Below are 10,675 nucleotides of genomic sequence, written 5' to 3'. Positions count from 1 at the left end.
TTTTTTTTTTTTTTTTTTTTTTGTGCCAAGTTGACTGGTTGTCAGACTTATCTGTGAACATAAATGGAAAAGGTTTCCATGGCTGCTGTTCCTTCTGTAACCATAGTTTCAAAACAGGAAGTGACCTTGTCAGTCGGGTTAAAAGAAGGGGGATTTGCATTTGCCAGCAAAAGAGATGAGAGTTGCCGGTCTCCGAATTGCGTGGTTACAGTGCAGGAGGAAACTTCTTCAGGACAGACGTTCTCCGCAGAATTCCAAGGTCTCTGGCATCTTTCACTACGGCCGAAGGATTTTAACACCCATCAGTTGGACGCGCCATATCCTCAGATTGACCAATAGCTGCTGCTTTCATACTTTTCAAATGGGTGAAATCCCATGTGCGTGCGTGTGTGTGTGTTTGTGTATGTGTGCGTATGCCGTATATACATGTGGGGTGCATATGTATTAAGATATACACTTCTTTTTGTACATAAGTTTTGTATGTTCTCATAGAAGCTTTCCTGTTCTTGTAAGTGTGTACTCCTCTTTTTCCCAGTTCCCTGGAGTGACTGAACCCTAAACAGATTATTTTTATACTAAGGACACTTGGGAGCAGCTTCTTCTCTCATTAGCAGATGAGGAAGATATGCTGGGAGCCAAAGGACTACAAGTCTGAGTTTTGTGGATCCTTTCAAGACCAAACAAAGCAGGAGCCCCCTGACCTGAGAGATCAAGCTTTCTGTCCTTGCAGCATTAAGTATATATGTATATATATTGTTTGCTGTAATATATTTAAAATGTTTTGTTTCATTCTTTTCCTCTTTCTTTTCCTCTTTTTTTTTTTTTTAAGGTTTAAATGTTAAGTTCATATAAATTATTGTTATGATCCTTTGTGCGGGAGAATTGGGGGTTGGTTTGTTTGGTCTTAAAGTGGTCCAAGGATTTCAGAATGAACTAATTTTAGCTGATTACTCTCTGAGGAACTATGAAGCACATGTTAAGTTTGTACTTGACAAGGCTTTAAAATACAGTTTTGTGATTTATATAACACAGTCAGCTGGCTCCAGCTAAAAGCCCTGAGATAAAGTAGTTTGGACTTGACTTGGTTGGTGGCAGCTGACAGACGTCAAAGCGCTGCCCCCCAGGTCTCTGCTCTGCTGCTTCCTGGCTTCCACTTCAGTTTACCTTCCACGCGCACTTTCCCAGCGACGTTGGAGAAAACCCACGACAGGTGGAAGAGCAAAAACTCGAACAGGAAAAGACACTAACCCGCCCCAGAGGAGTGGGTGAGTGCTCAGTGCTCCGCAAGTGAAGCCGCCGTTGAGCCCGGCTGTGGTGAGCCAGCCTCTGCCTGCCACCTGCGTGGGCATCTGGCCTGGGCCAGCAAGCAGACCTTTGGTGTTTTCTGAGATACCTGCTCTGTGCCCTGCAAGCCGGTCAGGGCTGCTGTGTTGTTAGCTGGTGCCTTCAGCTCTCAGGATGCTGACTGTTGTCTTTCAGACCGTGCTGTGTTTTGCTGCTCTTTGCATAATGGGCAGAGCTGCTAGTGTAAGGTATTAGACTGCACGCGTCTCGTGTGCTGGCAGGGAAAAGGTCTGAAGCCGAGGGGCACAAATGCATCGCTGAGCTCAAGAAGCAAATGCCCTGGCTGCGGCAGGTTGTGCTAGTGCAGGAGAGCAGTGGGCGAGGAGGAGAGAGAAGGCCGTGTCCGGCCGCTCGTTCTGGAAGGTCTGGGAGCTGCAGCCGAGTGTAGCACCGCTCTGTGCCGTGTGCTGCGAGCGAGGGGGTTTTCCTGGCTCGGCTGGGAGGGGTGCCAGGCACGTAGGGATGCTGCTTTGTGAGCCTGCCTGGGTGCTGCTGCTTCGCACTTTCCACAACTGATAAAGCGAGTGTTGAAAATAGAGCAGGAGATGGAGCAAATGGGGGTGCTTTTGCTTTGACCCTGGCTGCCAAGGCCAGACCGTAGCTAAGCTTGTGAGGGCAGCACCTAGAGAGTGGTACGGACTTCGGTGCGCCACAGAGAAGGAACAGCAGCCCCTTGTGCTTCTTGCACCCGAGTCCATTGTGACAGAGGCAGAAGCTGCAAACTGTGCAAATCCAGATGCAAAATGTATGGTGTAAATGCCAGACAAGCAGTTTCTGTTTCAAGAGGCTTAGCTGACACTTCTTGGGCTTTACAGCTAGTGACTGTCTAGCAGCTCTACACTACACTGCAGGAAACAAAAGCTATCCTCACACTTTTCTAATGGAGAGATTTTCTTATTAGGATTTTTTTATTTATTTTAATATATAAATCACTGTAAAAACAAACCATTTGCTTTCTTAAAACACACAGAACATTTAAATTTTTATCAATGACAACTAGGCAGGAGGAAGTTGTGGGATTTTTCTGTCCTGCTTCGGCGCTGTCTACCTCAGTGTCTCGTAAGGATATTTTTTTAATGCCATGCATCTCTAGACTTGATGAAATATTCTGGTCTGGACCTATTGTGAATCAGGGAAAATCCAATATCAGCTGATTCCAATACTAGGGACCATTTACCAGAGGGCTGGGAGGACAGCTTGTCATTATTTACCACCTAATTTAAGCAGTAGTGACCAAAGACGCTCTGTGGCTCCAGGTACACAATGGCTAATCTGAATCTAATGCAGTATCCAGAGTTCTGCTGTAATGAGGAAAATGCCCCTTTATGGACAAAGAGTCGGTCTTCAAGGTTAAACATTAAGTATGTGGGCTCTTTCTGAATTCACAGCCTGAGGAGGAGTGGATGGTGTGTTTTTGGAACAGTGTGGACAGAGGTTAATGACCCGATAGACTAGTCTGAGTCGGACATCACGGATCCTGTTTCCTTCTTGGCTTGCTCCGGTGCAGATCTGGGGTGCGTGCGCGCAGGGTGCAGTCCCTGCAGTGCAGCGCTCTGGCTGGATCCTTACCTTTGGGACACTTCAGAATTGCAGCGACTGTAGCCAGGAGCAGGAGAAGACCCGTTACGCAGGCAGATGCTGGAACCTGTATTGTACCTAGCTTGCTTTCCCTGGTGCTGCTGGGCCCTGCATAGCACACTTGGCAGCGCTCAGCTCGCCGAAGGGGAATGTGTGTTCTGCTTTGGCCAGGCTTGCTCTTTGCTCTGCACCTCTGTGAGCTCCTCCAGCATCTTCATGTGGTGCTGGATCGGCAGTGGCTAGCGCTGGGGTGCTGCGCGTATGCCATCGGTGGTGGCTGTGGGGATGAGGGAGGAGGAAGAGGGTGGCGCCTGGCTTGTATGCATGCTTTTGTGCAGGGGGGAGAAGCACAACTAAAAAGCCTCTGCCAATCTGAGGTCTTTGCTGGAAAACCCTTTACTTCCAGCCCACTGTGACGTGCTTGTCTCTGCCTTGACCCGAGTCCATGCTGGGGTTGGAAGGAGCCCTGAAGGCAGGCCTCACCAGTGGGACAAGCCTGTCAGTGGGTGGTGGGACCTGTGCGTGTTGGACAGAAACTTCTCTGTGTTTATCATCTGCCTGCAGAAAGGTGCTGCGTGGCAGTTGGCTCAGCCTTTCTTCTTGGGAGATGCTGTCTGCGGTTTGGACCAGAGCTGAAAGCCCTGGGACTGCCGTGGTCGTCCAGCCATGCGTTGCAGGGAAACCCTACCTGAGCGGCGAGAAGGCCCGGGGTGGTGGAGCAGGGCTCTGGCAGGGTGGCTGCAGCACGCTGCTTGGGAGACCGCTCTCCTTTCCCAAAGGAGCAGCACCAGCTGCCGCTGATGCCTGGACCCCTGCGACCACCTTGGAGGGGCTGTCGAAGCATGGTAGGCTGGGTCCTCTTCCAGCGCTCCTGTGAATCTGTCCCAGGGCCTTGTGTTGCAAAGAGGAGGGTTTTGCTGCCCCCTGCCGCATAACTCAACATGCAAAGCTAGCAAAGCAGAACATACAAGCTGGGCATCTGTGCCCTGCTGCCTTCCCTACGCAGATGCAGGAGCCTGCGAATAGGCAGGTGTCTTGGTAATATTACACAATAACTTCCCCCGAACATCCCTTGCAAAGCTGGTGGCGCTTCTTTTGCAAGACAGTGCACCTTGCACTGCTCTCTGCTGCAAAGCTTGTCTGCTAGGCTCAGAAAAGTGTTTCTTGTGGTGGCTTGTAAATAAGTAGTCTGTGGTGTTGTAAGGTAGAAGAGCTAATGGCTGCATGCTCCGTGCCAGCAGGGTTAGCTTAGAGGTGTGATGTGAACTAGACCAAGCTGCAGCAAGACCTGTCTTATGCTAAGTAGTAAAGCACCTATGTTGGCAAGGAAAAAGGCTGCTGTCAGGTTGCTAAAGGGTACTCTGGATTATGGGTAGTGTATCTCTTTCCTCCTAAACATGTGTTATAGTAACAGGACACTGCTTCATTTTTGTGTGTTGCCTGTGATGTTGGTATCTCTTTGGAAAACCTCAAAGCTGCTCCCCACGTTGCTTGTGTGGAACCTGATGGAGGCAACCGGGAAAAGAGACAGGAGTGAGGCAGATCCTGTGCCAGTTATCCTCCAGCCTCAGGTTTTCTATCAGGGGAGGGGAAGAGGCAAGCTGGGTCCCTCTTGTATGTCCCTGGGCATGAAGATGGGGCCGAGCCCTTCGCCATGGCGGCTTTCAAGTAGGCGAGTGGGTCCTGATATGGAGACTGGAACCTCTTTTACGAGTCAGAAATTAAACCAAAATCTTTGTGCCATAAAAAAGTTTAGTAAAGAGGCTTATGCTGGGTACTTGGTCAGTCCATGTGAGACGGGCTGAGACTGCAACAGCAGACGGACTGAGAAACTGCAGTAAAACCTTTGATCCTCTTGCTGTTTCCTAGCCCCACTAAACCTCTCTTGGAGCCGAACAGGGCATGGTTTGTGTCGTGAACTTGCTGCCTTTGACAACACGCCTAGTGCCCTGGCGGTTTCCGAAGAGCCGTGTCCAGGGAAAGGAGCTGTTGAATGGATTGGGATTGAGGCATACTAACTTCAACGCGTGAAATCTCTGAGATAAGATGAGTTATTTCTAGGAACATAAATTAAAATTGGCCTTTTTATTATCTTCTGCTTGGCTCGATGTTGACTCTGCTTGGATAATGTCCACAAATATTGATGTAAGAGCATTCATGTGCTTCACCCTGCTCTGTTTTGGCTTGCCTTGTCATGAACCTCTTAGGAGTGAGGCTGACGGTAAATCTGCCCTTTGGAGGAGTTTGCTTTTTTGCAAGCCATTATAAACATTACTGCCACATCTGATACAGTGAAGTGGATATTTCATTTTTAAAATCAGCCCACTTTGTTCCTCCAGGAACAAGCATCAGCCTTGCAGTTCAGCAGAATACCTGCAGCACAGGGCAAGCTGGAAGAGGACAGGTGGAGAAACGGAGATTTATTTTTAAATGTTGTATAATTAAGTTAATACTAACTTGAGCAGTGTTTATATTTTGCCAAACTAGTTGGAGTCAGCAAGAAAACTATTTCTGATGGTTCTTTTTTTTTTTGTTTTGTTTTGTTCCAAGGTCTGTAAATCACCCCATTTCACTTGTTCTGGAAAATATGATTGAAACGCTGTGGCCCAGGCTTAGGGATGCTACAGACTCCAGTGGTCCCATGGGCCTCAGTGGAAATATAATCGCAAGCTTAAATTTAGGCATGTGCTTGAGCAACTAACTAAACTGTATCCAGTGGTAAGACCTCCACTCCCCATTTACTAAGACGCTGAAATATTTCACGGTATCATCAGCAGGAAAATACGGATTGAAACTGGTAAAGGTTTTTACTGGGTTAGGAGGTCCCCAGTATCTCTGACGTACTGTCCCACTTGTCACCAGATCACTCTTGCCGCACTTGAATTCTTCCAGCAGCACCAGTTACCTTCCACGACACCAGTTACCAAACGCTTGCCCCAGCCCTGACTCCGCAGAGAAGAGCTGATGGAGTTTGTAGAAGGGCCACATTCAGCTTTGAAGGCTGAATTAAAATGTTAAAAAGCTAAAAGGAAAACGGTAGCTTTGTTTGGGGTGAAGAATAGATTTGTTCAAGTATCAGCACAGTGCCTTGTGTTTGAGGCATCCCGTTGAAGTGGGTGCTGGACATCATCTTTACCAATGCAGCCAAAAGCAAACGTTCTGTTTGTACCTTAAATAAGCTAAAGGCATGTTCAGTTGTGTGTTAGGTAAAGCTCTGTAAAGTCTGTATTTTTTTTTCTATATTTAATCTTGCTGCTCCTGCCTTCCTGTCTGCACACAGAAGGTCCCAGGATGCTGATAGTTTTGCAGATACCTCTTGTTTGAAATAATAAGTAAAGGATCAAAATGTGCCATGGTTTTAAACAAAACAAAACAAACAAACAAAAAAAAGCTTGATTTATTTTTCAATGTTTTCATAAAAGAGCCAAGCAGTGACATGTACAGAAGATATCTTTGAATATTAAATCTTGCTGTGTGTAAAATATTGAACAATTAACTGTTTATATTAAAATTCTGAATATATTAAAATTCTGAATAAGTTATCCAGGAATAACTGGTCATTTTTGTCTCTGCTGTCTGTGCATTGCTGAACGCTGCTTTACCACAGTAAAGGCATCAGATTCACATCTTGGAAGAAGTAATACTTTTAGTGGCAAAATGAAAGGAGCTAAGGGGAGGGTGGGGTTGGCCCTGCCAATTCTAGGCTTGTGGTTTGAGGCCCGTTTAACTCCTCTGCGCAGTTGGTTCTGGGATCTGTCCTCGGCTCTGTCCTTGGGGCATGGCTTCATCGGGAGATGAAGACGTTGGATAAACAGTGGCGGGAGGGGAGGATTGCCTTCTCCCAGGAGACGCCTAGCGCTGTCTTTCTGTAGCACGGAGAGGAAAACTCCACCTGCACCACTGCATGGTGCGCTCGTCCTGCGCAGACCACGTCAGTGGAGCTGCATTCTGGGCCCCGCTTCGCGCTCGGGCCGGCACTTAGCAGACTTAATTGGACCTGGCAAACCAGAGCAGCCCAGTGCTCCGAGTCAGGCAGCAGTCAGTGCTGAGTGTGTTGGAGAGCTTTAAAACCATTTTTCCTCCCACTTGCCCTGTTCTTTATCGGGGTGAAATTCTGTTTCTGCTCCAGCTGTAGCGATCAGCTGCAGGCAGGGGGGTGTATCATAGCTATCACAGCTGCCACTTGTATTCTCGCTCATTTAAAAATAGATCTGGCTTTGCATTTTATTAGTGTAGATGCAGCCAAGCTTGCCTGAGATCCGCTTGCTGGGTTAGGGGCCTGCAGGAGACAGGAGGCAGCAGCTTGGAGCTCAGCACCGGCTGCTGAATCAGTCCGAGAACCAGGGTGACTTAGGTTGCACCGTGCACTGCGCTGCCGGGGGCAGGTGGCTACCGGTACCCAGCCTGAACAGTGGTCTGCCACGGGGACGCACTCTGTCACGGGGTGGAGCGAATAGGAGCTCCCAGCCAGCTCTTTCGAAGCTGCTTGTACCCTCACAGAAACTAAAACCCCAGTGGCTCAGGGAGCCCAGCAGGACCAGGGACCTGGGGCCCAACCTCTTTGCAAGACAAAGGCACAGATAGGGCTTGGTTTTTCTGAGCTCTCTGGGCCTGAAGTTCCCCTGGATGTTCCTGTTCTCTGTTCCCTTCTCTGGACCTTACCTGTTTCCCAACTGGAGCACAGGATCCTCGGGCCAGATGTGGTGATGCACGGATGAACCTGCCAGTATTTCCATGAGAGCGATACTGTGCAGCTCTGCATGGCGCAGGAGTGGTCTGGATGTCTGTCCGCAACATAGAGGACTGGCCTGAGAGCCGTGTCGAGTATGGAGCTTGTGGGTCCCGGGGAGGAGCCTGGCCCATCTCTTCCCTTGTGCATCTGTTTACACTTCTCTGCCCGGAGCTGTATCTGCTGTTGTTGCCCAACTTCCTCATCTGGTCGGTGCCTTCTGCCGGTTCAGCTTGTCTTGACCAGCGCACGCCAGGACCAGGCACAGCAGCTGGACTCACCTTTTCTTCCTCTCCCAGGTGGCTGGTAAGGGGAGGTCATCGGCTTGGCAAAACTGCCCACTCGGACAGACCGTGCTTGACCTGCGGTGCTCACAAGGAACCCATAAAACAGCCCGAGCTGGCAGATCTGCTGCAAGCACTTTCCAGCAAGCGTGCTGTGTGCCTGCGGCAGCCTTTGCGTTGTGACCGTTTGCCATAAGATCAGTCTCCCCTGCTCTGCTAGCTGCTGCCAGCTCTGCAGCCCATCTCCCGGGTCCCCTCGAGGTGATGGCTGGGTGGCTTCTCCTGCTCTTGGTACCAAGTGTGTGGGCAGGATCTTCCTAAGGCAACAACAGAGGTTTGCAGGTCCCATGCACTCGGAGCGCAAAAAGTTGGCCTGGAAGAGAGGCTGGGGCAACTGCAGGGCTTGGCTGCTGTGCTGCACAGGAGCAGCCTGACACGCTGGCCTGTATCTTTAATGGCAGCAGCAGGTGGGAGGGCTTGGCCTGGAAAGATGAAAGCTGGCCCAAAGTCTCCGCCTTGGGAATCCAGGTAGTGGCTGCGTATGGAGTGCTGCTCAGGTGGTGTTTGCAGATCTGGTTCGTGCAGCTTGCTCTGCTCACCAAGTGCATCTTTCGTCCCCCCAAGGGAGCTGACAGGCCAGAGCCAGCAGCAGCCCTGGTCCAGGAGCAGGAGGAGAGACAGCTGGTTGTGACAAGTGGCTCTTCTGCTCTGTGCAGGGTACCTGGCAGACCCCACGCTGCCTGCCCATGCCCTTCGTGGGCTCGCGACTGGGGCCAGCCTTTCCCCCATGCACTGCGTGGTGCGTGCTGTAGCTCAGCACCTGCCACGTGCTTGAGTCCCCACCTGGAGCCAGCTGCGCCCACACCTGCCCAGGACAGGCTGGGCTCCAGCCCACGGGATGCCCATCCCTTCCTCAGCGGGCATCCCGGGTTCCTCTATGGCAGGTGCTGTCCCGTGCCCCTTGCCTGGCTGGGATCTGCCAGGGACCTACATGAGGAGAGAGCATGAAGGGGAGAGTGGGTGCTGTGCTGTTCTGTGCTGGTACCCCGTAGCGCGTCCCGGAGTGACGCTCCCCTGCCCGTCGTGTCAGCCGGGACAGGCGCTGTGTAGCGGCACCGCAATGTGCTGGATCCTGGGCCTCAAGCACTCGCAAAGGCGCGCTGAGAGTGGCCCAGTCTGTCCCTAGGTTCTTGCACCGTAACGCACCACCCGCAGGGCCCAGGGCTGCTCCAAGCAGCCGTGTGCGGCGGGCCACCTCTCGTTCACACCTCCCCTCTTGCCCAACGCGGTCCTGATCTCAGATGTTCATCAGGCTCTTGCGGACAGTGGAGGAACTGAATCTTAGTTCCTGTCAATGACTGTGGTTTCCTGGAGGGCCGGGTCGCAGCTGCTGCAACGCTGCCAAACCCATGGCACTGCGTAATGGGAGTGGTGCCGATCTCGATCCGAGCAGAGCCGCGAGGGCCTGGCTGGCACTTGCCTCACTTCCGTGTGGTGCCCGGGCTGGACCCCAGAAACCTGCAGCGAGCTCAGGGGCCATCGGGGGTGCAGGGACCTGCCCCGTGGCAGCCGCGGGGCGCCCCCTGCACGGGACCCTGCTGACGGGCGTGTGGTCACAGCCCTACCGTGTACGCGGCCTTTACAGGCAAACGCCGAGTGGTTTTTCTCTGAACGGAACAGGAAGCTGCTTGCGGCAGCCGGCGGCCCCGTGTCCACTCCTTTCCGGGCTGGGCCTGGGCACGTTGAGGCTGCGCTTTCCCTGGGGGCAGCTCCGCGCCCCTCCTGTCCGAGTGGGTCGACGGGGCCTGGCAACCGCGCTCTCCCCGCCTGGGTGCATCACAGACCGGGAAAGGCCAAGCTCGGTCGCAACTTGAGAAAGGGGAAGTGGTGGGGACTGATCCAGCAGCTGGTGCACCCGCCGCACAGCTGCTCTTGCTGCCACTTCTGCGATGCTGTGGCCTGTCCCCGCACTTGGACGAGAAGCCGGAGGCGCGGGGCGGTGACTGCGTGGGCTGAGCTCGCCGGAGAGGGGCCTCCTGCATCCTGGGTGAGTTGCGCTCCATGCGGCCTGCCCCGGCGCTCGGGCTCGGGTGCGGTGGCAGCGGGGGCCGTGGGGCCTGGCTCCGCGGGTGGGTGCTGGCTTGGTGCCTCACTGCCAGGACGGGGCCGCGGGCTCCTCGCGGCGCAGGCAGAGAGCGAGGCCCTTCGCGGTGTAACGGCGGGAGGGGTAAAAGCAGCTGTCGTCGTACTGCGAGGCCGCCCCCCGGGCCGGGCCGGGCCCCCTCGTGGGCCTGGGTGCAGAAGCGGGGGCCTTGTGCCTGTGCCACGGCCACGGGCCGGGGCCTTGCTGGGGAGCGGAGGATCAGGACATGGCTCCCGTGCTGTCTGTCTGTCCGTCCAGCTGTTTGAGCCCTGCATCTCCAGGGCCGTTTCCCAGCGGCACGCTGCTCCTGCCCCGGACAAAGGGCCTGACCCAGGTGCCTGGCTGGGCTGGGCCTATTCCCCGAGCCCAGGGCAGGCTGCTGCATACCTGGCCACCCTGAGAGCCTCCGGGTCCACGGGCTGGGCCCTCCCGCGCCGAGGGAGGAAGCAGCGGCCGGCGGGCTGCGAGGTGGCAGTGCCGCCCACCATGCCCAGGAAGCCCCAAAGCTGCACGCCCAGCCCTGGGCCATGCGGCCCCTCGCCCTGGGCCTGGCCACCTGTGATGCCTCCCCCCACGGCCCAGGCTCCCCCTGCCCGT

Source organism: Gavialis gangeticus, unplaced genomic scaffold, assembly GCF_001723915.1.
Source record: "Gavialis gangeticus isolate Ggan-Ray unplaced genomic scaffold, GavGan_comp1, whole genome shotgun sequence".
Lineage (NCBI taxonomy): Eukaryota > Metazoa > Chordata > Crocodylia > Gavialidae > Gavialis > Gavialis gangeticus.
The sequence above is the reverse complement of the archived record's forward strand: the minus strand, read 5'-3'. Positions refer to the sequence as shown.